At 44.8% G+C, this 26,615-nt stretch overlaps 1 protein-coding gene and 1 long non-coding RNA gene across 4 annotated transcripts in view; one reads left to right on the top strand and one right to left on the bottom strand.

Moving 5' to 3' along the window:
* The window catches only part of LOC136386910 (phosphatidylinositol N-acetylglucosaminyltransferase subunit A-like), a 59,143-nt gene that overhangs the window by 17,535 nt on the left and 14,993 nt on the right, over positions 1–26,615 (top strand). The gene's annotated exons all lie outside the window — the stretch shown is intronic.
* Positions 7,603–14,009, bottom strand: LOC136386913 (uncharacterized). The gene is made up of 3 exons (XR_010748049.1): positions 13,826–14,009; positions 11,563–11,754; positions 7,603–7,662 (listed from the first exon to the last, which is right to left on the bottom strand). It is a non-coding gene; the product is annotated as an uncharacterized lncRNA (long non-coding RNA).

The following is a 26,615-nucleotide window of genomic DNA, read 5'->3' as shown; positions in this document are numbered from 1 at the left end:
CCACCAGGGGGCGATGCTCTGCCCCTCCGGGGCGTCGCTCTGCAGCTACCAGAGCCACTCTAGCGCCTGGGGCAGAGGCCAAGGAGCCATCCCCAGCACCCGGGCCATCTTTGTTCCAATGGAGCCTTGGCTGCTGGAGGGGAAGAGACAGACAGAGAGGAAGGAGAGGGGGAGGGGTGGAGAAGCAAATGGGCACTTCTCCTGTGTGCCCTGGCAGGAATCGAACCTGGGACTTTTGCACACCAGGCCAACGCTCTACCACTGAGCCAACCAGCCAGGGCCAGCTTATATTTTCAAAGGGATTTACACACCTCTAGGTCAGAATTCAGTGAGCCTGCGGTGTGGATAATTTGGGGGAGAAAATGCATTAATGTGTTGTTAAACGCCACCCCACTTCTGCCAAGAATGATGCTTAGATTTCCTTCCTTTCTGACTCTGTGGCTTTGGCCTGTGGTGACTCAGCCTCGAGCGGGTCACCTGTCATCTTTCTCGGGCTTGCAGGGTTCGTGCTGACAGTCCCAGCTCCAGTCCTGAACATCCTGTAACAGTATAACGTGTTCACTTTGTGAACAACTTGTATGATTAACCTTGATTCAGCAAGAACATCCGTCCCGCTTCCCAGCCGCCGAGATTAATGTGAACGGAATGAACCGAAATGTGTCCTCCTGCCTCCATACAGCAGAATTCTCCAAGGTCAGGAGCTGGTCTGGGTTTGACTCACCCTCAGATACTCCAGAAGCGGCCAGGATTCTGGGCTTGCTTCTCAGGGAGGCCTCTGCCCCACGGAGAAGATTCTCAGACCCTCTCCCATGGGGTAGGAATATTTTAGATGCTGGCTCATGGAAGGACAGCGGCCATTTATTCTTGACTTGCTAGCTGCAAAGTGAATGGCAGACACCCTTGTGAACTTCACAACCAGTTTCATCTTTCTGGGTCCTTTTTGTTTAAAAAAATAGTATTATTTTGCATATTGATTTTAGAGGCAGAGAGGAAGGGGGAGAGAGACAGAGATCAGTCTGTTGTTCCACATCAGTTATGCATTCATTGGTTGATCCTTCTCTGTGTCCTGACAGGGTATCAAACCTGTAACCTTGCTGTATTGGGACAATGTTATAACTTATTAGCTACCTGGCCAGGGGTCTGAGTTTTTCTTTAACCAACAGCAGGATCTTTGGGGGGAAATGCATCTGTATTAAAGGTTCATTTGAATTCTTTTGTTTTGATTATAGTAAAATATACATAACGTGAACTTTAACCATTCTTCACCATCTTTAACTGTACAGTTCAGGACCATTGAGTACATTTGCCAACCATTTCCAGAACTTTTTCATCTTCCCTAATAAAAAGTATGTACTCTTTCAGTAGTAACCCTCTTGTGGACAACTGTAGGAATGTCATATAACCGGGGTCATACGAGATTGGTCCCTGCCCTGGCTGGATTGCTCAGTTGATTAGAGCAGTGGTCCCCAACCCCCCAGCCACGGACTGGTACTGGTCTGTGGGCCATTTGGTACCGGTCCGCAGAGAAAGAATAAATAACTTAACATTATTTCAGTTTTATTTATATTTAAGTCTGAACGATGTTTTATTTTTAAAAAATGACCAGATTCCCTCTGTTATATCCATCTAAGACTCACTCTTGACGCTTGTCTTGGTCACGTGATACGTTTATCCGTCCCACCCTAAAGGCCGGTCCGTGAAAATATTTTCTGACATTAAACCAGTCTGTGACCCCAAAAAGGTTGGGGACCACTGGATTAGAGCATCATTCTGAAGCACAGAGGTTGCTGGTTTGATCCCTGGTCAGGGCATGTACAGGAGCAGATCGAAGTTTCTGTCCCTCTCTCCCTCTCTCCCTTCCTGTCTCTCTAAAATCAATATAATAAACACTTTTTAAAAATAAAAGATAATGCCCTGGCCGGTTGGCTCAGCGGTAGAGCGTCGTCGGCCTGGCGTGTGGGGGACCCGGGTTTGATTCCCGGCCAGGGCACATAGGAGAAGCGTGCATTTGCTTCTCCACCCCCTCCCCCCTTCCTCTCTGCCTCTCTCTTCCCCTCCCGCAGCCAAGGCTCCATTGGAGCAAAAATGGCCCGGGCGCTGGGGATGGCTCCTTGGCCTCTGCCCCAGGCGCTAGAGTGGCTCTGGTAGCTGCAGAGCGATGCCCCTGGAGGGGCAGAGCATCGCCCCCTGGTGGGCAGAGCGTCGCCCCTGGTGGGCGTGCCGGGTGGATCCCGGTCGGGCGCATGCGGGAGTCTGTCTGACTGTCTCTCCCCGTTTCCAGCTTCAGAAAAATACAAAAATAAATAAATAAATAAATAAAAGATAATGTTGGTCCTTTTTGTCTGGTTTACTTCACTCAGCACAATGCCCTTGAGGTTGGTCCCTGTGGTAGCAGGTGTCAGAATTTCATTCCTCAAGGCTGAAGAGTATGTCACACGCGCACACCACACTTTGTGTATCCCTTCACCCATCGGCGGACACCTGGGTTTCTCCCATCGTTGACTATTGTGAATGATGTTACTGTGGACCTTGGGTGCACCTGTGTGGTATTTGCACCTGTTTGACTCTTCTTTCAATTCCTTGGGCTCTATCCTAGAACTGTGATGGATGGATCACACGGGAATTCTGTGTGTAATTTCTTGAGGGACAGTCGGGGTCCCTGTTAAGCAGCCTTTGTGAGCTACGTTAGGGATGGAACCTGACCCGACTCAAGTTCTCTAACACAGGCATTTGCAGGCTGTGGCCCACAGGCTCTTATGCTGGCAAGTGCCCACCTCCCTCTCCTTTGTGGGCCAGGAGCTGGACCATGAGCTTCTGTGTCCCCAGGTCCCTGTCTTCCCAGATCACAGCTTGTTCTGGGTTGGCAACCCCCCCCCCCACCTGTCCTGTTTGAGTCCTTCAGTGCTGGAGAAGGAGGTTCAAGGCACACGATGCAGTTCCCCCCCCCCCGAGATGTTACCCCAAGGGGTGGACAGCGGGCTCCAACACCAACCAGCTCGCAAATGACCGTAGGTAGCAGCGCTACTCACTGTAGCCAGACGGAGGTCACGAACCAAATGCCCATTGACTGATGCTGGATAAACAAAGTGGTCTGTCTACACAATAGAATATTACTCAGCCATGAAAAAGGGGCGAAGTGCTGATCTATGCCACATCGCGGATGAGTGCCTGAAATAGACAAGCACACAGAGATGGAATGCAGAGGGGTGGTTGCCGGGGCTGAGGCGGAGGGGTAGGGAGTAACTGCTTCATGGGTATGGGTTCCCTTTTGGAACAACAGGAATGTTTCCCACCTTGACACGGGGGATAACCACAGAACCATGTCAACGTACTAAGGAGTCTATACTCTCGACGTGGAAGGATTGTTAGTATATATTCGTACCACGCCATGCCAAGACCTGATGGCAACCAGAAAGTCAGTCCCTCTTACATTTAATATGCTTACACATAAAGGATGTATTACATCTGTGCAACTTATTTGTGTGTCACACAAATATTTTGCAAACACGTAAATTTATTGCCAGCACTGTTTGGGTACTAATAGCAGGGAAATCGGTGATGACTGATTGGAACGTCATATTGCTCATTTTAACTTATTATTTCTAGCAACAAACTAATTAATTTTGACGTGTTGCGTAACCAGATCCATGTTATTAACCAAAGTCACATTCCCCCGCCCTCCTTCTTTCTGTTTGGCGTTTATAAAACATGGGTGATGTTAATTACCCTGAATGAGTTTAACAACATATATAAAAGATAATCTTCAATTCCAAGACTCTTCATTTGTGAGTTACCATCTGTTTTGGGGCCAGAGAATAAGAACTTGATTCCATAGCCCTTTTTTTTGGAACAGCTTGTAATAAGAGCTGTTTGTATATTAATTACTTATTGAATTATTATGGATTTTAATGTTTTAACTTCCAAGCAATTTGGGGCTTATTTTGGTGACATCTGTTCATAGTTTGACACTTTATGGTATTTAGCAATTTTATCATAAGGCTACCCCCCCCCCCCCCCAGTAATTCACAACCCAATCCTGAAAACAGTAATTCTGCTTCGGTTTACTATGAGGACTATTGTCGTACTCTGTCTCCACAAGCGGAATTTTTTTCATAATGAAGTATATTTTTATTTTATAAGCAAAATCTGTGTTCCCTTGTGTCTGCTCTACTCTGGTGCCCTTTAATTTCTGTTCCAAGAGTTGTCGACAGATGTTTCAATGTCATTGGGGTTCACTGCCCCAGTGGTAGATTAAAAAAAAAAAAGTCACCCTGGAGATTCTTTCTTTTATCCCATGTCCTTAAACAATATTTTTATTTTAAATGTGCTATAATGAACCTGCGTGTGGAAACTTTTTTGATCTCCTTTCTTTAAACGGCGTAACTGTAGAGGTGACTCAGTGAGAATTACTTGAACCACCTTAAAAATATCTTATGGATTTCTGTGTCAGTTCTCTTATAAAAGACACCTTCATTCATAGCTTCTCGTGTGGGCTTGAATTTTATTTATTTATTTATTTATTTATTTATTTATTTATTTATTTGAGTGAGAGAGATAGACAGGAAGGGAGGGAGATGAGACTCATCAACTCATAGTTGCGGCACCTTAGTTGTTCATTGATTGCTTTCTCATCTGTGCCTTGACCCGGAAGGGCTCCAGTCGAGCCAGTGATCCCATGCTCAAGTCAGCGACCTTTGGGCTCAAGCCAGCGACCCAGGTGGGACCATGCTCAAGCTGCCTACCCCATGCTCAAGCTGACGACCTCAGGGTTTCAAATGTGGGTCCTCAGCATCCCACATCGACGCTCGATCCACTGTGCCACCGCCTGGCTTTGGCACCGGCACCATTTTTATCCCTTAAGGCTGTTGGAGGAGAACTTGGAGGAAATGGCGGGTGTTACGTGTCTTGAGTTCTTGCACTGGTTATGGGAGCACACACAGATCGTTTAAACTGCAGGCGGCTGGGTTCCCTCACTACTGAAAACATTGTAGAAGGGAAAAGGTGACCGTCACTGAGAAAATGCTGATGGACTGCTTACTGTGTCTGCTGGCTGAAACGTAAACCCAAGTTCTGGGTAGGCAGGATTGTCATGGGACGCAAGCCTGGCATCCTCAGAAGTCAGGGCGGACAGAGACCCTGTGAAAGGGGAATGTGTGGTTCAAGAATGCAGAATTGCCTGACCAGGCGGTGGCACAGTGGATAGAGCGTCAGACTGGGATGCGGAAGACCCAGGTTCGAGACCCCGAGGTCGCTGGCTTGAGCGTGGGCTCATCTGGTTTGAGCAAAATTCACCAGTTTGGAGCCAAGGTCGCTGGCTCAAGCAAGGGGTTACTCGGTCTGCTGAAGGCCTATGGTCAAGGCACATATGAGAAAGCAATCAATGAACAACTAAGGTCTCACAACAAAAAAGATGATTGATGCTTCTCATCTCTCCGTTCCTGTCTGTCTGTCCCTGTCTCTCTTGCACTCTTGACTGTCTCTCTGTGTCTGTAAAAAAAAAAAAAAAAAAAAAGAATGCAGAGTTGAGACACAGTAGTGCCTCTTTTTTCTTTTTCTACTTTATTTTAGGGACACCAGGGGGAAACAAAGACTTGAATGGGGCTTCTGTGCTTTTCTGAGCACGGTGTGTACACACAGACATGCCTGTCGTCACTGCTATTAACGCCGCCCGAGCGATGTCTACAGTTTCTCTCACGTGTGCTTCCCTCTCTTGAGGGTGTGCATGGTTTAAATTATCGGTGGCAGATGGTCCCATTCTGTGTCTCACTGAGGATGTGCCGATATAAAGAAACAGTCTCAACAACAGCAGAGGAAGCACATGGCCCCTCTCAATAGGTGACAGCTGTCTTCGGTGACCTTGCGCAGGAAAGGGACATAGGAAAGAGTGACATTGCTTTAAGAGAAAAAAACCAGATTGGGGTCGTTGTCAACCAGAGCCAAGCAGCGTCACGTGAGCTCGGGTACACCTCTCGGCGAAGCAAAGCTCCCAGGCACACGCGCACCACGCGGGAGAAGGGCTGTGTCTGGGGTCTCTTTTATAATGTCACTAATCCCACTCCCGGGGGCACCACCCTCATGACCTCATCACTTCCCAAAGCTACCACCTCCTGATGCCGTCCCCTGTACATGAGGTTCCCACGTGTCAATTTCGGGGACACACAGACCTCCCACTTACAACGTCCCCGGAAGGGCTTTAAGTCAGCGGCGGCCTCAGTCCAACCCCAGCAGCACTCTGTTACTGACAGCACCCCCAGCGGAAAGACCCCACCCACAACTTCTGAAAGGTAACAAATGATTTAGAAGTTATCAGACTGATCACCTGTGCCTGGGTGTGTATCGCCTGGAAAGTGGTTTTAACAATACATGGTTTCGGTAGAGAATGAAATGCGATCTTTTAAAAAAAAATTGTTACTCGTAAACTCATTTGCATTACTAAGTATTCTGTGTGTTGTCTATGAGCAGAGGTTTTGTATGTTGGTACGAGTCAAAGGCTGCTTTTCATGATGAAATCGGTAATATGTGTAACGGCCTGACCTGAGTGCCTGTCGCACAGGGCTGTCCCCGAAATCTGACTCAGTTTCCTCCCAGTACAATATCTAGGTAGTTAATGGGAGCAGGACATGGAGTGGACGCCCCGACCTGGGCATTCATGTGAGCAAGCTGTCCACGGCTGTCCCCACAGGCTGTCAGGCTGCCCAACAGAAAGGGTTCCCATGACCAGCCCAGCCCCACCCCACCAGAGAGCGCATCCACCCACTTCAGCCACTCCGTCAGCGGCCGCGAAATCACCTTTACACGTCCGCTCCGAGGGGACCAGTAACGACAGACGCTGAAATTCAACTTGAACGCGGGCACTCCGGCTCGAGCTGCAGACAACAGGGCTGAAGGGGTGGAAATTATTTGCGGTTTCCTCCACACCGGAAGGAAGAGTCTGAAACAGGTCACCAAATCCAACTCTGAGTGAAACCGCTCCTGGGAGCCCACTCTGGCCCGTGACTTTTCTGTTCTAAGCCACCCTCCTCAGCAAAAGAAACATCCAAGCATCGCATTTCTGTTCTAAGCCACCCTTCTCAGTGAAAGAAACATCCAAGCACCACATGCGGATGGTGTGGGAGGCGTTCCTTCCCACTCCTGAGCACCTGGGAATTGGCGACTGGTCCAATTCCCCAGCCCATGCCCCAAATATATATTGATATATCTGTACCTGACGCTGGTTTTTTTTAATGTGACCCTGAACAGCTCTGACAATTCAGGATCTTTCCCAATCACCTGGAAATCACGCCTTTCAAAGGACATCACACCACACTCCAACAACACGTTTTAAGTGGGTAAAGAGAGATTCGCGACTCCAGCACCTCCTTGGGAAAATCCCATTGAGTCCACCCACCGGCATCATAGCCCACCCTCTACCCCACCTCTGTTCCCATCGCTCACCTCTGGAACATCTGTCGGCAGCCTTGCAGTTAGATTTCCAGGTGGATGGTGTGGGAGGTGTGCCTTCCCACTCCTGAGCACCCAGGGCACAGCGTGTCTCCAGGTTCTCTGCCTCTGCAGGATGGATGACAACCCCCGTATGGTTCCCGGTGCAGGTCCCCAGAGGCTCTGACACAGGGCAGGACCCACACATGGGTGGCCATGCTTGTTCTTTTTCTCCTCCTTTAGCTAAAAGCAAACAAACAAAATAAATCAACGTCCCATCAATACTTTCCTAATTAGTAGCTGAACCATCCTGAGAAAGGTAAATTATCCATTTACAGAGAGAGACTCTCTTGGTCTGTCCAAATCAATGAAGCTAAAAGACACAGAGACAGTTCATTTAAAAATTGTAAACAGAAACACAACATCTTGCAAGCAGTGATCAGCAAACGACACCCGTGGGCCTAATAAGGCACTTTCTGGTTTTTTTATAAATAAAGTTTTATTAGCACATGACCACACCCGTTTGTTTACTATTGTCTCTGGCTACAAGAACCACGTTGAGAAGTTCCACAGGGATCCTATCTAGTATAAAGCCCAAAATATAGTAGTTACTATCTGGCCAAAAAAGTTGCCAATTCCTGCTCTAAAAGAGTGTCCAATCCCTGCTCTAAAAGAGTGTCTAACAGATACAGTGTAGGCTACATATGCAATTTCAAATTATTTTTAGTAGCCATATTAAAAAGAAAAAAGAAACAAGTTAATTTTAATATCTTTTTAGCCCAGTATATGCAAAGTAGTATCATTTTGACTGACATATGATCAGTCCTTAACCTTAAGCTATTAATACGTCTTGGAAGTCTTACATGACAATTCAGACTAGTCCCAGTCCAAGAGCGGGAAAGCCACTTGTGGCCGGTGCCACCACACTGGTCACTGTAGGTCTACAGGGCCGGGTGAGTGAGAAGGGACACAGCAGAAAGAGAGTGGAGTTGTCAAAGAAGGCTCCGGCTTCACACACGTGAGATGTGGGATCACAGCCATCTTGCTGATGCTCGGTCTAACATTCTCATCCTAAAATACCGTTCACTGTGCACCTGCACTCTGAAAGGAGCCAGGTGTCCACATTTCATCTGGCTGCCCACAACTCAGCCTCTGAATTCCTCCACTCAGTAAAAATTCAAGTGGGAGGTAGCAGAGGGCAGGGCACGGGGTCCCCGCTCCTCTGCTCGCTGAGCCACAAGTCGCCGATGAATCGATTGTAAAAGTGCTGGTGTGTGCACACCCATCCACCTCGGCAATCATTCACCACAAGAGGCATCCAGCCCAAGTCCCACCAAGACGCCAGGGACCCCTTTACACGGGAAAGAAAAAGGGCCTACTGTGAGAAGTCACACTAAGAGTGAACTATGCATCACTTCCCTTATTCCTCAGAGGGAAAGTGTATGGCTGTCTCTTTCAGCAGCCTAGGAGGACAGAGCTATGGACGGACAGTGAGGTGAGCCAAGGGACACTTCAGAACGGGAGACGCATTGGGAATCCACGCAGAAACGCCAAGTGTGCAAACCAACCTTTGCGCTGTTTCCTATAATCGGGAAAAATTGGTGGCAAGATTCAACTTCCTCCACCACAGAGCCTTGCGATCTGCCCTCTTCTTGGTTCTAACGTTCTAGGCCCGGGCTGCACCTCTCAGACCGTGGGGAGCCCGGAGCCGGCAGGGGAGAGCAGGGCTTGGTGAGGCAGTCCAGGACTCGGCAGGCGAGGGTGTCATCGGGCAGCGGTAGCCTGATCGAAGCTGTCTACACAACGTGAACAAGAGGGACCCGAAAATGATGGAGAAGACGATTCTAGCAGCTATGACAGCGTCCTTTCCCTGAAAGATCATTTGGGAGAGTCCTCCACACAGAAAAGACAACGGAGAGCCTTCACGTCACCCCTTTTCCAAATCCACTGCCGCGCGGAGCTCAAGGCTCGCGGCCCGTCCCCATCCACCGGCTACGCGCCCAAGCTGCTGCCGGGAAGGGCGGGGCTCACCGCTTCGTGGGAACAAAACTGTGTTTCAGGCCGCGTGCCCGTGAACGCGGGCGCGGACATTCACATCCAGAAGGCTGCCCCGTCCGGAGACAGCGGAGCTGTCCGAGTTTCGGCGTTTCCCCTCGTTCTATGTTATATGAGCTGATAGGTCCTCCCACGCGCACGCAGGCCGCCGGAGGAGGGTTTGCGGACAGGCCAGAAGGGCGTGCACACCCGCCGAGCTCCCTCAGGCTTGGACGGGAGGCCTTGTCTTCGTTTCCTTTTCCTGACGGCCTGCCCACTGGGGAACTGAAAGCCCTTCCTCTATCCTGCCACCCGAGAGCTCCGTCCAACACAGCAGGCGCAGAATGCACCACCAATACAACAGCCTGCATCGTCCACGGGCTTAACGAGTTCCCTTCCTCTCTGTGCAGGGGCGGGGTCCAGAGAACAGGCCGCCTCCTTACAGGAGACGACAGAGCAGCTCCTGTGCGGTGGGAGGCTTTTAAGCCCGGGGGATTTTTCTATCTGCGCCATCTGAGAAGCGTTCCTTTAGACCGAAGGTGTCCCCTGGGGAACCGAGAGTGTATCTCTTGGACTGCTGTCCAGACTTCAGCACGGGCTGCTGCAAAGGGCTAGAGCCATGGAGGACGAGTGCCTGGCGTCGCCCTGCTGGCCAACTGGGATTCCTGCCCCAGGACTTTCTGAGAGGTTCAAGGCCGCTGGTGACGCACGCCAACCTTGTCGGGCTCTCACGGAGCCTGAAAAAGACCAGTGGGCCCCGCCTTGGAAGTTTAGAGTAAAGAGATATATAGTAAAAGTAAATGAATAAAGTAAAATTAAAAAGGAAAGGAAACAGTCTGCCCACGAGATTCTCGGTCTTCTTGGACGGAAGGGACTGTCCAGTGCCCGCACCTCCACGCCACGTGTGAGCGACACGGTATTTGTTCTAGAATTCTCAGTCAGGTGTCCCCTTCACAGGGAAGAACGGGGGCGGGGGGCACAGAGCAGGTGACGCAGCGGAGGGACTGCAGGCTGGAGAAAGTCTGGCAGGTTAAGGGGGGTAGGTCAGGCCCTGAAGGGAAACAGGGCACCACAAGAGGATCTGAAGCAAGGGAGCATGTGGTGGGATCACAGAGCAGGCCTAAACACTTATGCATAAGTCCTAACTCCTGGCACCGCAGGATGACCTCATTTGAAATAAGGTTCCTTTGTGGATAGAATTCAGGTAAGGATCTTGAGATGAGATCATCCCAGATTTTGGGTGAGCACTAAGTCCAACCACCAGTATACCCTTTTGAAAGAGAGAGAGAGATTTACAACAGAGGGCAAGAAGACCATGTGCAGATGGAGACAGAGATTGGAGTGGCAAGTCCACAAGCCAAGGACAGCTGGCAACCACCAGGAGCTGAGAGAGAGCATAGGGCAGATTCTCCCCAAGAGTTTCCAGGGGGATCAACCCTGCAGACAGCTTGTCACAGACCTGGGGCTCCCAGGACTGTGAGAGAACACATTTCTGCTGTTGTAACGCCCCCGCCCAGTTTGTGGTGGTGAGACCCGGGCCCTGGGAAATGAACACAGAGTCCCAGGATGAGATCGGCACTTTGGAAACATCACTGTGGCTTCTTCCGTAGGGAGACGGGGCTTGAACCATGAGATTGGGTGTTGAAGGGAGACCCATTAGGAAGCCTGCCGCAATCAGGAATCCAGGTGCGGACTGAAGGACCAGCACTGCGGCGGGGATGATGACAAACGTGATGTTATCGACGCAAAGGCCCATCACCGACATTGTCACTCTGTTCCACACGGTGAGGAGGGAGGCGTGATTGAGGAAGGAAGGGGGTGCAGGTGGAGGTGACACCCAGAAAAGAAGGGCAGCTGGACCCCAGGGACGGCAGGGGACCAAGGTGCTGATGCGGGAAGATCCATCGTGGCCAAGTCGAGGCATGAAGGACCGTCTGCGAGGACCTTCCCCCGGCCAGGTCATCTGTACCGGGAGGGGCTGGAGGGAGCCCTGACAAGGCAAAGCAGCTTGGGGACAGGGGGGGGGAGGGGCTGGCTCTCGCTCTCGCTCTCACTCTCGCAAGGGCCCCGCTGGGTTTGGAGAGCATGACGCGTAGGACAGGCACTCACACGGCTGCGGTCTTCCCTCAGACGCCACGGGCAGCTTGGACGGGGACCCAGGGGTGGCAGATGGCAGTGCGAGTCCAGGACCGGGCTTCCTCAAAGAGCGTTATGTTTCGTTCGGTCTGTTTCCCGGGGAGCTCTGGGCTGACTGACTTTAATAGGTCCTCGAATGTAAACACCGGGCACAACACGTCCTTCCTGATGGAGAAATACAGCATTGTGGGGCCGTCCCATGCTACGCTGGCCGGCAGTACACACGGGCTACAGTTAACAGCTGACGGGACTGTCACCGAATGGGGGGGTGACAGAGGCCAGGCCCCCCAGGACACATGCTGTGTGACTCCATGAACATAAAATTCATTCTGGCCCTGGCCAGTGGCTCAATGGATAGAGCGTTGGCCCGGCATATGGACGTCCTGAGTTCGATCCCCAGTCAGGGCACACAGGAGAGGTGACCATCTCCTTCTCTCCCCATCCCTCTCCCTTTCTCTCCCTCTTCCCCTCCTGCAGCCCGTGCCTCAATCAATTGGCGCATCAGACCCAGAAGCTGAGGATGGCTCAGTTGGTCCGAGCACATCAACCTCAGGCATTAAAATAGCTCAGTTGATTCGAGCATCGGCCCCAGACTGGGTTGCCAGGTTGATTCCGGTTGGGGCATATGTGGACATCTGTCTCAAAATTCATTTTGTTTCAGGGCACAGACATGAAGTAAAACTATAGAGAAAATCAAGAAGATGATTCCCCCAAAAGTCAAAATAGTGGTAACTTGCCCTGGCCAGAGAGTACATGTGGTTTGAGCGTTGTCCCAGTTTACAGGGGTTGCCGGCTCAATCCCTGGTCAGGGTGCATGCAGAGGTACATTCGATATTGCTCTCTCTCAAACGTCAATACATTTTTTAAAAAGTTAAAAAATAAATAGTGTCGACTTCTAGCAGGGTAAACTAGGTGGTGATCATGAGAGTAGCTGGCAACAGCCTCCTTGGCCTGGGTGACTCATGGCTGTTCCTTTCCAAGTATTCATTAAGATGTGTTTATTTGAAGGCACTTGTGTGCCCACGGGTCACACGTCATTATAAAAGATGAAAGGAAATGAGGGTAATTCTCTGTGAGTCTAGTAGCATTCAATGGTCATTTTAAATTCTCTACAAAACACAGACTAGTATTCTAATAAGCCATGAAATGTTTTTCAGTGGCAAGGATTAGCAACCCAAATCAAATCTGGCAGAAAGAAAGAAGGGAGGGAGGGAGGGAGGGAGGGAGGGAGGGAGGGAGGGAGGGAGGGAAGGGAGAAGTAGAGAAGGAAGAGAGACAAAGATATGAAGGAAAGGAGGGAGGGAGGGAGGGAGGAAAAGAACACATTGGTTCATATAACTGAATAGTTTTATGCATGGCCTTCAGGCATGGCTGGATCCAGGTGCTCAAACGCTACTGAATGGCACCTGTCTTTTGGCACGCCTTGGCTCGGAGTTTCTCAGGACCCCAGTGCTATCTTCCGCATCAAGGATAAAAACGATGGCTTTTGTCATCACTAGGTTCGCATGCGACCAGCTTAGTGAACCCAGCAAGCAAATAAGCAAACAATCCTCTTTGTCAGTAACTGTAGCAGAAGTCTGCATCTGGCTGTCTCTGTCATCATGGGCTCCAGACTCTTCCCTAACCTGGCACTTGTAGCCGAGCCTGGTCAAGTCTCCCCCTGGAGCTCCGTATCACAGGGCCTGCGAGTGACAGCCAGGTACTCCTGAAAGCAAGGTCTACTTGTCCGAACCAAAGGGGGGTGAACACAGGGGCAGACAAAAGCCAGCGCTGTCCACTACAGATACTTCCAGTGCTCTGTGTGCCTTCACGCAGAGACTTCATTTCCTCTATTCAAACCCCACCTCTCCCAAATAAAGAGCAAAGTCGAACAAAACAATGAAATACAGAGACAGACCCAAGCATTCAGAAGGAAACCAAGGGACTCAACAAGTGAAGGATCCTGTTCTCCTCAACCTTTGACCTCTCGTGAAGCGCCTACTGGACGTGGGGGCCAACGCTATGCGTTGGTCAGAAGGTATAATTCCCAGGGGCGTGCTGGTGACCAGCGTCCTGCTGGCCTGGCTCAGGCGAACAGATGGTGACCGGACTGACCCAAGTCCCTCAGCCGCTGCCCAGGGACCAGGAACTTCTGCCCCACACCACAGCCTCAGGGCATAAATGGAAATGAGTGTGCCCCCTTGCAGTGAGCAAGGACACAGATTTCCCCCAAAGGGAGAGGACAAACGTTGCTTACAGTGACCCGGCCAGCCAGGCACCAAGGCAATCGGCAGCCACAACGCCTCCTGGATTACAACGGTGGTTCCCTGAATTCTCCGTGCCGCTGTTGACTTCACTGTCAAGCGAGGACTTCCGGACGGGTCTGTGCCAGTTTAAAAGCACCCTGAGATGCCAACCCCCACAACTCCTTCTGGGTTAGAGCGTCGGCCGGCCGGGAATGCTGAGGTAGCCGGTGTGAAACCCTGGACACGGCTTGCACAAGAAGCAACTACTTCCCACTCCTCTCTACCGCCCCTCCCTCTCTCCCCTCTAAAATCAATTTAAATATTTTTTTATATATATATGAAAATGTAACTCCGACACATCAGCCTCGGGACATCTTGTGTCTAAGAACCGCTGCAGGAAACCCACTCTATCAGAACAGCCCCAGCTGGATAGCTCTCCCCAAGCAGAGTGACGAAAAAGAAAATCATGTCTCTTTTTATCATTACCAGTAATCCTTTCACAACAAAAGGCTTTGCAGTTTCTGTCACATTCCCAGATCAAGATGGACTGATGACATGTAAATTAGCACCTAACTCCCCCACCCCACCCCATTACTCATCAAGCATACCTGAGGCTCCCTCCCCGGTGCAAACCCAAAGCAGCCCCCACCAAGATATTTCTCAGAATAATTCCCCCCAGTGGCATTTTCGATGACCCTCAGGCTGCAGGGAAGATGAAACACAGAAGTCATCTCTTTTTAAAATCTCTCCTCTCCCAGAAGAGAGAATTCAAGATGCAGGTGGCAGTTAACAGCTGCCCTGGAGGACCCTCTCCTACCAGACCTGCTGCTGTCCCCCGAGGGCACAGCCCAGGGGCCAAGGGGCACCCCAGGCCAGGTCTTCTTCCCCACCCTGCTCCCTTCTTGATAGGGACTGAACTATAACCCCCACCACCACCACCACTGCTCAATCCGTATGTTGAAACCCGGACTTCCAGTAGTTAGGAATAAAGAGTTGATCACATGAAAATGAAGTCATTAGGGCCCTGGCCAGCTGGCCCAGTGGATAGAGTATTGGGGAGAGCCCTGCTCTTTAGACTGAAGTACACAGCAACTATAACCTGACCACGTGCAGGACCACCCTGGGCCGAAACTGACCCGTGGCCCCCAGACCCTGTCTTTGCCCTGTTTGGTGCCTCCTCCCTCTATAATCAAGCCCCCAGACCCTTTCTAGACACCCGACTGGACCTGGCTTCCCTTGCCCGTAACACGTGGTGACCTATGCATTTGCCAAGTGTTGGCCAGATAAAATATATTATGCTCACTTTGTTAAAGATGGCGCTGCCCACGTGGAGGCTGTTGCCCAGGTGATATTAATGTGTGTCTCTGTGGGCTGTGGGCAGGCAGAATCCTTGTAGCCTGGGGCTTGGTTTTGGGATTACTAGAAAGCCCGGCGGTCATATGAAATGACCGCTGTTCTAGATATTATAAATTGTAATTAAAATGATTTGTGCAAAGGTGTCTGCTAATTCAAACTGAATTACCCAGGGCAGGCGGCGAGGACGCCCCTTTGCTTACTGCCCCACGGGGTTTCCCCCTTCTACTTGCTTAATTGCTTAAAGTAGAGTGCAATGAAGGAAACCACTGGCGGTACATTTCTTAAGAGCCACCGCTTGCTCAATAAATAAAGGTGACTTAAATAATAAAATGTTAATTCACATGTCAAAGATCTCTTTGTACACATTTTTTTAATTTTATTTTATTAAATTTAATGCAGTGACTGATAAATCAGGGTACATATGTTGAGAGAAAATATCTCTAGATTATTTTGACATTTGATTGTGCTGTATACCCCTCCCCCAAAGTTAAATTGTCTTCTGTCACCTTCTATCTGGTTTTCTTTGTGCCCCTCCCCTCCCCTAACCCCTCTCTCCTTCTTCACCCCCTCCCCCCCTCCCTCCACCCCCCACCCCTGTTGCCATCACATTTTTATTCATGTCTCTGAGTCTCATTTTTATGTCCCTTCTATGTATGGATTCATCTTAGTTTTTTTTCTGATTTACTTATTTCACTCCGTATAATGTTGTCAAGGTCCATCCATGTTATTGTAAATGATCCGATGTCATCATTTCTTATGGCTGAGTAGTATTCCATAGTATATATGTACCAAAGCTTTTTAATCCACTCATCCACTGACGAACACTTGGGCTGTTTCCAGATTTTCACTATTGTGAACAATGCTGCCACAAACATGCGGGTGCATTTCTCCTTTTCGAGCCGTTCTATGGTGTCCTTGGGGTATATTCCTAAAAGTGGGATAGCTGGGTCAAAAGGCAGTTCGATTTTCAGTTTTTTGAGGAATCTTCATACTGTTTTCCACAGTGGCTGCACCAGTCTGCATTCCCACCAGCAGTGCAGGAGGGTTCCCTTTTCTCCACATCCTCGCCAGCACTTATTCTGTGTTGTTTTGTTGATGAGCGCCATTCTGACTGGTGTGAGGTGATATCTCATTGTGGTTTTAATTTGCATTTCTCTAATGATTAGTGACCTTGAGCATTTTTTCATATGCCTCTTGGCCATCTGTATGTCCTCTTTGGAGAAGTGTCTATTCATCTCTTTTGCCCATTTTTGGTTTGGGTTGTTTGTCTTCCTGGTGTTGAGTTTTACAAGTTCTTTATAAATTTTGGTTATTAACCCCTTATCAGACGTATTGTCAAATATGTTCTCCCATTGTGTAGTTTGTCTTTTTATTCTGTTCTTGTTGTCTTTAGCTGTGCAAAAGCTTTTTAGTTTGATGTAGTCCCATTTGTTTATCCTGTCTTTTATTTCGCTTCCCCGTGGAGATAAATCAGCAAATATATTGCTCCGAGAGATGTCCGAGAGCTTACTGCCTATGTTTTCTTCTAAGATGCTTATGGTTTCACGGCCTACATTTAAGTCTTTTATCCATTTTGAGTTTATTTTTGTGAGTGGTGTAAGCTGGTGATCTAGTTTAATTTTTTTGCAGGTAGCTGTCCAATTTTCCCAACACCATTTGTTAAAGAGGCTGTCTTTACTCCATTGTATTTCCTTACCTCCTTTGTCAAATATCAGTTGTCCATAGAACTATGGGTTTATTTCTGGGTTCTCTGTTCTGTTCCATTGATCTATATGCCTGATCTTATGCCAGTACCAGGCTGTTTTGAGTACAACAGCCGTGTAGTATAACTTGATATCAGGAAGTGTGATACCTCCCACTTTATTCTTGTTTTTTAGATTGCTGAGGCTATTCGTGTCCTCTTTTGGTTCCATATAAATTTTTGGAATATGTGTTCTATATCTTTGAAGTATGTCATTGGTATTTTAATTGGTATTGCATTGAATTTATAGATTGCTTTGGGTAATATAGACATTTTAATGATGTTTATTCTTCCTAACCATGAGCACGGTATATGCTTCCACTTGTTTGTATCGTCCTTGATTTCTTTTATCAATGCTTTGTAATTTTCCGAGTATAAGTCTTTAGTCTCCTTGGTTAAGTTTACTCCTAGGTACTTTATTTTTTTGGTTGTAATTGTGAAGGAGATTGTTTCCTTAATTTCTCTTTCTGACTGTTCATTGTTGGTGTATAAAAATGCCTCTGATTTCTGAATATTGATTTTATATCCTGCCACTTTGCTGAATTTATTTATCAGGTCCAGTAGTTTTTTGACTGAGACTTTAGGGTTTTCTATATACAATATCATATCATCTGCAATTAATGATAGTTTTACTTCTTCTTTTCCAACTTGAATGCCTTTTATTTCTTCTTCTTGTCTAATTGCTGTGGCTATGACTTCCAGGACTATGTTAAATAAGAGTGGTGAAAGGGGGCACCCCTGCCTTGTTCCTGATCTTAAGGGTATTGCTTTTAATTTTTTCCCATTGAGTATGATGTTGGCTGTGGGTTTCTCATAGATGGCTTTTATCATGTTGAGGTATGTTCCCTGTATTCCCACTTTGCTGAGAGTCTTGATCATGAATGGGTGCTGGATTTTATCAAATGCTTTTTCTGCATCTATTGAAATTATCATGTGGTTTTTCTCCTTATTTTTGTTTATGTGATGAATCACATTGATTGATTTACGAATATTGTACCAGCCTTGCCTCCCCAGAATAAATCCCACTTGATCATGGTGTATGATTTTTTCCACATATTGTTGGATCCGGTTTGCTAATATTTTGTTGAGGATTTTAGCATCTATATTCATCAGAGATATTGGCCTATAATTTTCTTTCTTTGTGTTGTCTTTGCCTGGTTTTGGAATCAGAATTATGCTCGCCTCATAAAAGGAGCTTGGAAGTCTTCCTTCCTCTTGAATTTTTTGAAATAGTTTGAGAAGGATAGAAGTTAGTTCTTCTTTAAATATTGGGTAGAATTCCATTGTGAAGCCATCGGGCCCTGGACTTTTCTTTTTTGGGAGTTTTTTGATAACTGTTTCGATCTCATTTGTTGTAATCGGTCTGTTTAGGTTTTCTGATTCTTCCAGATTGATTTTTGGAAGATTGTATGTTTCAAGGAATTTGTCCATTTCATCTAGGTTGTCTAGTTTTTTGGCATACAGTTCTTCATAGTATTTTCTTACAATATTTTGTATTTCTGTTGTGTCAGTTGTTATTTCTCCTCTCTCATTTCTAATTTTATTTATTTGAGTCCTCTCTCTCTTTTTCTTGGTGAGTCTACTTAAAGGTTCATCAACCTTGTTTACCTTTTCAAAGAACCAGCTCCTAGTTTCATTGATCCTCTGTATTGTTTCTTTAGCCTCTATGTCATTTATTTCTGCTCTGATCTTTATTATTTCCTTCCTTCTACTACATTTGGGCTTTACTTGCTGTTCTTTTTCTAATTCTTTTAGATGCAGGGTTAAGTTGTTTATTTGAGCTTTTTCTAGCTTCTGAAAGTGTGCCTGTAGTGCTATGAACTTCCCTCTCAGCACTGCTTTCGCTGTGTCCCATAAATTTTGAGTTGTTGTATGCTCATTGTCATTCGTTTCTAGGAATTTTTTTATTTCTTCTTTGATCTCATTCTTAATCCATTCATTATTTAACACCCTGCTATTTAGTTTCCATGTGTTTGAGAATTTTTGAGCTTTTCTGCTGTGATTCATTTCTAGTTTCATGCCGTTGTGATCGGAGAAAGTGCTTGATATGATTTCAGTCTTCTTAAATTTGTTGAGAGCACTTTTGTGCCCTAACATGTGGTCTATCCTAGAGAATGTACCACGAGCACTTGAAAAGAATGTATATTCTGCTGCTTTAGGTTGAAAGGATCTGAAGATATCTATTAAATCGAGTTGATCTAGTGTTTCCAATAAGTCTGCTGTTTCTTTGTTAATTTTCTTTCTTGAGGATCTATCTAGTGATGTTAGTGGGGTATTGAAATCCCCTACTATTATAGTATTGCTGTTGATCTCGCCCTTTAAATCCATCAAAGTCTGTTTTATATATTTGGGTGCTCCTATATTAGGTGCATAAATATTTATAATAGTTATATCTTCCTGTTGGATTACTCCCTTTATCATTATGTAGTGGCCTTCTTTATCTCTTACTATATCCTTTGTTTTAAAGTCCAATTTGTCTCATATAAGTATTGCTACCCCAGCTTTTTTTTCATTTCCGTTTGCATGAAACGATTTTTTTCCATCCTTTTACCTTCAATCTATGTGTGTCTTTTGTTCTAAGGTGTGTCTCTTGTAGACAACACATGTATGGGTCCTGTTTTCTTATCCACGCAGCTACCCTATATCTTTTGATTGGATCATTTAATCCATTTACATTTAAGGTTATTATTAATATGTAGTTGTTTATTGCCATTTTCTTCTTTAAAGATGTATTCCTTTTTTTGCTATATTCTTTTCCCACTTTGATCTGTTTACAACAGGCCCCTTAACATTTCCTGCAGTATTGGTTTGGTTGTAATGAATTCCTTGAGTTGTTTTTTGTCTGGGAAGCTTTTTATTTCTCCTTCGATTTTAAACGATAGCCTTGCTGGATAAAGTAGTCTTGGTTGTAGGTTCTTGTTCTGCATTACTTACTTTGAATATTTCTTGCCATTCCCTTCTGGCCTCAAGTGTTTCTGTTGAGAAGTCGGATGTCATCCTTATGGGGGCTCCTTTGTAGGTGATAACTTTTTTTTCTCTTGCAGCTTTTAATATTTTCTCTTTATCGCTTAGCTTTGGTATTTTAATTATGATGTGTCTTGGTGTAGGTTTCTTTGGGTTTCTCCTTAATGGAGTCCTCTGTGCTTCTTGGACTTGTGAGAGTTTCTCTTGCATTAATTTAGGGAAATTTTCAGCTATGATATGATTGAACAACATCTCTATTCCTTGTTCCTTTTCTTCTTCTTCAGAAACCCCTATGATGCGGATGTTATTTCTCTTCATGTTGTCACAGAGCTCTCTAAGTGTTTCCTCTGACTTTTTGAGTTCTTTTCTCTTTTCTTCTCTGCTTTCATGCCTTCATTCCAGTTGTCCTCTAACTCGCTGATTCGATCCTCTGCTCTATGTATCCTGTTTTTAATTCCTTTCATTGTGGTCTTCATTTCTGATATTGTATTTGTCATCTCCGACTGGTTCTTTTTTATACTTGCTATTTCTTTATTTAGGTTTTCATAATGACCATCCATTGTTGTTCTAAGATCCCTAAGCATCCTTACAATCATTATTTTGAACTTCGCATCTGGAAGTTTGATTATTTCCATATCACTCAGTTCATCTCTCAAAGGTGTCTCTTGTGGTTTCATTTGGGTTGCACTCCTTTGTCTTCTCATCATGGTGTTTTATTTGTAGAGTTGGTTGAGTCTAGGCTTGGTATTGTCTGCCTCCAGTTTTCAGTTGTGTTATTTCTAGGTCTTCTTGGGTTGGTATCAGCTATTATTTGTAATCCACTTTCGGATATGGGCAGCTTTGAAGTCTTGATTTGTTTGTTTTCTTAACAGGTGATAGTCTTGTTAACTGATCTCAGCAGGGGGCTTCCTTGAAACTGTAACCAGGAATGCTGTGGGTGTAACCTGAGACACTGAAGGTCTCTTCCACCAACTAATCTCACTGGGGGCAGGGTTTTTTCTCAGCTTCAGTAGGGGGAGGTGTATCTCAGATCTCCATGGAGACCTGAGTTACTGCCCCTCCTCCCCACTTCTTGTTTTCAGCTGTGTCTTGTTGCGCTGATTGGAGCTGGATAGATGTCCGGAGATCTCTGATCCGGAAGCACTTCAGCTCTGTTTTGTGAAAGGTTCAGTCCCTCCCCCAGCTATGGCCACCTCCAGCACGAATGAGTCAGCTTTTTTATTTCGTTTCTTGCATTCCTTAGCCCCTCACAGTCTGTCCCTCTCCCTGTCCTTTCCACTTGGGAGATAAGCTGGTCTTTTCAACCCACCTTGCTCCCTGGTCGCCAGGTAAGTGGCTGTGAGCAGTAGTTTCTGCTCTTTTTCCTCTGTGAAATCCTCTCTGGGCTCTCAGCCTCACCCCCCCCCCCCGTTCCTGTAAGCAGAGGAGATTCAGACACTCCTTACCAGGATTATTGTGGCTTCCTCTTTGCTCCTTGGTTTTTGAGAGCTGTTCTTGTAATTCAGTGTTGGTTTTTCATGCTGATTTTTTCTAAATTGATTTGTATTCCTGTTTGGTGTTTAGAGCTGGGCGTCTGGGCGTCCGCCTACTCCACTGCCATCTTGGAGCTCCACAACATGTCTTGTGTAGATGTTTCCATCATTTTTAAGCTCGCCTTGCAGAGGACCATCAATTATTTTTAATTTTACATCCGTTAATTCATGAACTCTTGAACAGGCAACATAATGTTGACCGTGTCCAAAAGCAGGCTCAGGTAAAAAAAATGCCAACACACTTAAGAGTTTGGCCCTGAGGCTTATTGATGGTCATAGTAAAGGCAAGTTTTACAGGAAATTGTCTACGTCTCAATTGAAATGGCAACCCTGTTTGAGATGGAGCCAAATCAATTCTTGGAATGACATGTATTTCACCTTTAGAGGAGCCGACTTAGCTATTATGACATTATTTTTCAATTGGAGAACCTCTAGTCTTGTACCATTGCAAAGACCTGTTCTGGTGTTAAGATTTCTTAACAGCATAATAATTGCTCCAATCTTTAACCTCAATTTGTGAGGTGGCATGCCAGAAGGCGGGACTATTTGAATGCCGTGGCAACTTCACCCCATTGGCTAGTACAGTTACGCAAGCAACCAATAAGCTATCGGCGACAAACAGACACTTAAGCCGCATATAATAAAGAAACCTTTCCCACCCTTTTTGATGTGGGGTGATACAATCCCATCATGTCTCTGATGGGTGACTTTGTATTAGAGCGGTGTTTCCCAACGTGGGGCCCACGCCCATAGGGGGGCAATTTTATAGTTAAGGGGGGCAATTTGAAAATGGACTCCACACGACTTTAACTCTTTCGCCCCGGGCCATTTAAATGCAATGCTAGATATGGGTGCCAAATTTAACAAAAAATGCAATTCTTAAATAATTGTGGTAAATAATTATTAAGTATAATTTCGTTTGACGAGACCAAAATATCAACTGAGTGATTGGCGTCGTCAAGTAAACTTCGTCCTGGGTTCACCGCGGAGCGTGCCGTCTGCCGCGGGGAACCCCGGACGTTTTAAAAACTCGCTAAACAACGCAGTTAATTCTCACCTAATTGGCCCATCGCCAGTTAACACATCATTCAGTTGGTGTTAATTTGAAATAAGTGTCAGTCAAAACTGTTGTAAAAGCTCGTTGATTTAATAAATATACATATATATATTGTATAGATATAATTGGTAAGTATTTGATATTATTTTTATCAATATTAAACTCTTTATTAAGTACTTCTTGCATCGGGGCTAGAAAGCACTAATATTTTATAAATATTACTGGGGCTATAATAATGCATGCACGACAATTTTAATTTTAGAAGCATAACTTTCCAGAAAATTTTGTCAAGTGGAAAAAATATAGATACCTTTTGATTTGCGGTGGTAGTGTAGTAAATGTGTTATATACATTTAAATAAATATGAATTTTTAGTATACGTTTACTACTATGTCACATTGAATATATTTTAACACATATTTTAATATTAGTTTTTAATTGATCTTGTTTTTATTATAGCCCATAGTAAAATGAGTGGTGCAAGTAAGAAAAAAAACTCGTCAATATTCGGAGGAATATTTAAAATTTGGGTTCATACCCACTGTTCACAATGAGCGGATTCCTTTTTGTCTTTTATGCCAGCAATGCTTGACCAACAAATCAATGAAATGAGGTCGTCTTGAGGCGCATTTGAAGGCGAAACATAGTGCTCATATTAATTCAGATTTGAGTTACTTTAAAACTTTAAAGAAAAATTTTGAAAAAAGAACAACATTAAAGTCTCTATTTACCGAATATTCATACTTCAACTAATAATCGTGTTCTTGAGGCTAGTTATCAAATTTCTTTATTCATCGCTAAAACTGGAGAAAATCACACTATAGGAGAGAATTTAATAAAACCGTCAATATCAGCATTTCTTAAAACGGTTCTTGAAAAAGATGACCAAGATGTAAAAGCTATGCCACTCAGTAATAATTCTGTTAGCAGAAGAATAGACGAAATGAGTGAGGATATTGAAAAACAACTTATTGAAAAGCTGAAAACAAGAAAATTCTCCTTGCAAATGGATGAATCAACTTTGAGAGACAGTGAGGCATTATTGATAACTTACGTAAGATATATTGATAAAGGACATTTTGCTGAAGAAATGTTGTTCTGTAAAAGATTAGAAAGCACCACTACCTCCAAAGATATATATAATAAGCTAAAAAACTACTTAGATGTCAATGATATACCAATGAAAAATATAACATCTTGTGCTGCAGATGGTGCTCCCAATATGATGGGCAAGAAAAATGGCTGCTTAAAATTGATGAAAGATGCGAATCCAGAAATGATTCTTGTGCATTGTGTTATTCATAGGGAAAACTTGGTAGCTAAAAACATCTCGCCTGTTCTGAATAAAGTATTACATACAGTAATAAAGTGTGTTAATGCTATTAAAGCTAGTGCCAAATGTGAGCGTCTTTTCAAGCTATTTTGTGAAGAACAAAATGAAGACCATGTGAGACTTTTACTTCATACTGAAGTAAGATGGTCCTAAAGGAAACTGTTTGAAAAGATTTATGGAACTGTTTGATACTCTTAGGGATTTTTTAAGCGACAAACCTGAAATGAAGTATCTGTTAACAATAGATGGTAAAGCATTTGTGAGTTATTTAGCTGATATCTTTGAAAAACTAAATATATTAAATAAGCAACTTCAAGGAACAAATAAAACTCTTGTTGATGCAAAAGCAAAGATATTTGGTTTCATTACCAATATTGAGTTATGTCAGAAACATATTAACAACAAAAACTTGAAACAATTTCATTGGCTCCAAAAATGTGAAGTAACTGATACCACTTTACTTGTTATTGTCAATCATTTGAATATTCTATCGGCTGACTTAAAAGAAAGATTTTCTGATTTAAAACAAATTTATTTCCCAACATGGATGATGCAGCCAATGTTAGTGGATTTGTCTGATATATCAAATATGCAGTATCAAGAAGAACTCGCAGAATTGCAAAATAAAGAGTCAGTTAAAGCTTTATTTAATATCAAAGGAGTGATGACATGGCTTTGTGAGGAAACAGAAATCAAATACCCAAATTCAACCAAATGTGCAAGAAAACTATTGCTACCGTTTCCATCTTCATTTTTAGCTGAATGTGGATTTAGTGCTGTAAATGATTTATTGGTAAAAGAAAGAAATAGGCTGGATATAACACAACGTGGAGACTTGAGACTAAAGCTAACCAAATTGGAACCTAATATAAAATCTCTGTGCAGCAAGCATCAAGTGCAAGGATCACACTAAATTAAAATAATAAATTAATATAGAAAAATCTGTATTAAAATTATTTGGAATTTAAATTTCTGTTTTTCATTATATGTTTTTTGAAATTTTACTTACTGTGTTTTGTTAACAATTTCATAGTGATTTCTTCCTAGAACCTATCATTTATGTTTATTAAGTGAACAAATCAATTTTTTAATGTTAAAAATTATGTATGTTACATAGGGGGGACATAAAAATTTTTGAAAGGTTAAGGTGGGGCATGGCACAAAAAAGGTTGGGAAACACTGCTTTTACACCATGATGATGAGAAAACCTGGTGGAAGTAGGCAGACTCCTCGCCGAACAGTGAAGGTTGAGGGAAAACTGTGATTTTATTTGGTTCATTACGCACTGTTTTCGTTATCATTGATTTTTTTAAAATTAACTAGAATTGGAAATTCGGGTTTACATGACAAACCACAGTAAAAACGTTACCGAAGACCCTGGCCGGTTTGCTCAGTGGTAGAGCGTTGGCCTGGCATGCAGGAGTCCCAGGTTCGATTCCTGGCCAGGGCACACAGGAGAAGCGCCCATCTGCTTCTCCACCCCTCCCCCTCTCCTTCCTCTCTGTCTCTCTCTTCCCCTCCCCCATCCAAAGCTCCATTGGAGCAAAGTTGGCCTGGGCGCCGAGGATGGCTCCATGGCCTCTGCCTCAGTTGCTAGAATGGCTCTGGTCGCAACAGAGCGACCCCCGGAGGGGCAGAGCATCGCCCCCTGGTGGGCAGTGCGTCGCCCCTGGTGGGTGTGCCGGGTGGATCCCGGTCAGGCGCATGCGGGAGTCTGTTTGACTGCCTCCCTGTTTCCAACCTCAGAAAAATACCAAAAAAAAAAAAAAAAGTTACCGAAGCTTCTTAAAAGTATAAATTTGAAGAATCTCAATATATGATAACATTGAATATTAATTAGTAAATTCAGGTGAGCAAACTGTTCTAGAGTATTTATGAACATATATTTAAAATATAGATGAATTTGTTAGACAGAAGAGATAAGACTTTACACCTGCAGTGAATATGCATTTTCTGAGTTTGCAGGAGACATTGTTAATTCAGATGGTCAGAATGGCTTCCTGTTGTATAGCTGAGTTTCTGGGGGCATGGAAATATCATTTGTAAAGCTCGGGAAGAGTTTCACTGGGTTTCCAATGCTCATTAGCTTTAAAAGTCTAAGACTATAATAGTACTGAATATTGAATGGACATTTTGCGCTGATAAGGGTCTATGCGTCCCCTGGGATAAACATTTTCTACTTTAGAAGTAGAAAGTGGCCCCATAGAAGTAGGAAGTGGCCCCAGATTCAGCCCATGTCTAGTTGAGCCTTTATCTTGAGACTCCAAACTGAAGGGAGGGACACACTCATGGCAGAAAGCTCTGCATAACTAAAAGGAAGTTAAGAAGATGAAAGTGGTAGTTTATTGTCATTCTTGTGTAAGGAAAGAGGAAATGTGGATGTCTGCAGCATGTGCTGCCATTGGCATTTGGAAAAGCTGCTTTCAAAAAGACATTTCTAGCTCCAGGTGTATTTTAGTGTGAACCACAGAGTCAATACTAGCAAAACTTTCCGAGATTGGTTGAATCAGTGGCTAAGCTCTCAAGTGGGGTTGGCACCTGTTTTCTGTAAAGACCCTTGATCTGTAATTATTGGAATGAAGTGGTTTGTTCCTATGGTAAATTATTATATACTATAGTGTAACAAATTTATTTTTTGAAATTATGTGTAGCAATCTTTTTCAAGTAAAATTACAATGTAAGGTCATTGTAGAATGTAGTTTTGTTGTATGGCACGTAGTAAATGCTAAGTTGGTAAATGTTGAGTGATTAATGATATGATTTGTTTTACTTCTAGGGGAAAGCTAAAAAATTTACATTAACATTAAAACCCTATTTA

Source organism: Saccopteryx leptura, unplaced genomic scaffold (assembly GCF_036850995.1).
Source record: "Saccopteryx leptura isolate mSacLep1 unplaced genomic scaffold, mSacLep1_pri_phased_curated manual_scaffold_21, whole genome shotgun sequence".
NCBI classification, from domain to species: domain Eukaryota; kingdom Metazoa; phylum Chordata; class Mammalia; order Chiroptera; family Emballonuridae; genus Saccopteryx; species Saccopteryx leptura.
Note: the sequence above shows the minus strand (reverse complement) of the source record. Positions and strands in the feature narration are given on the sequence as shown.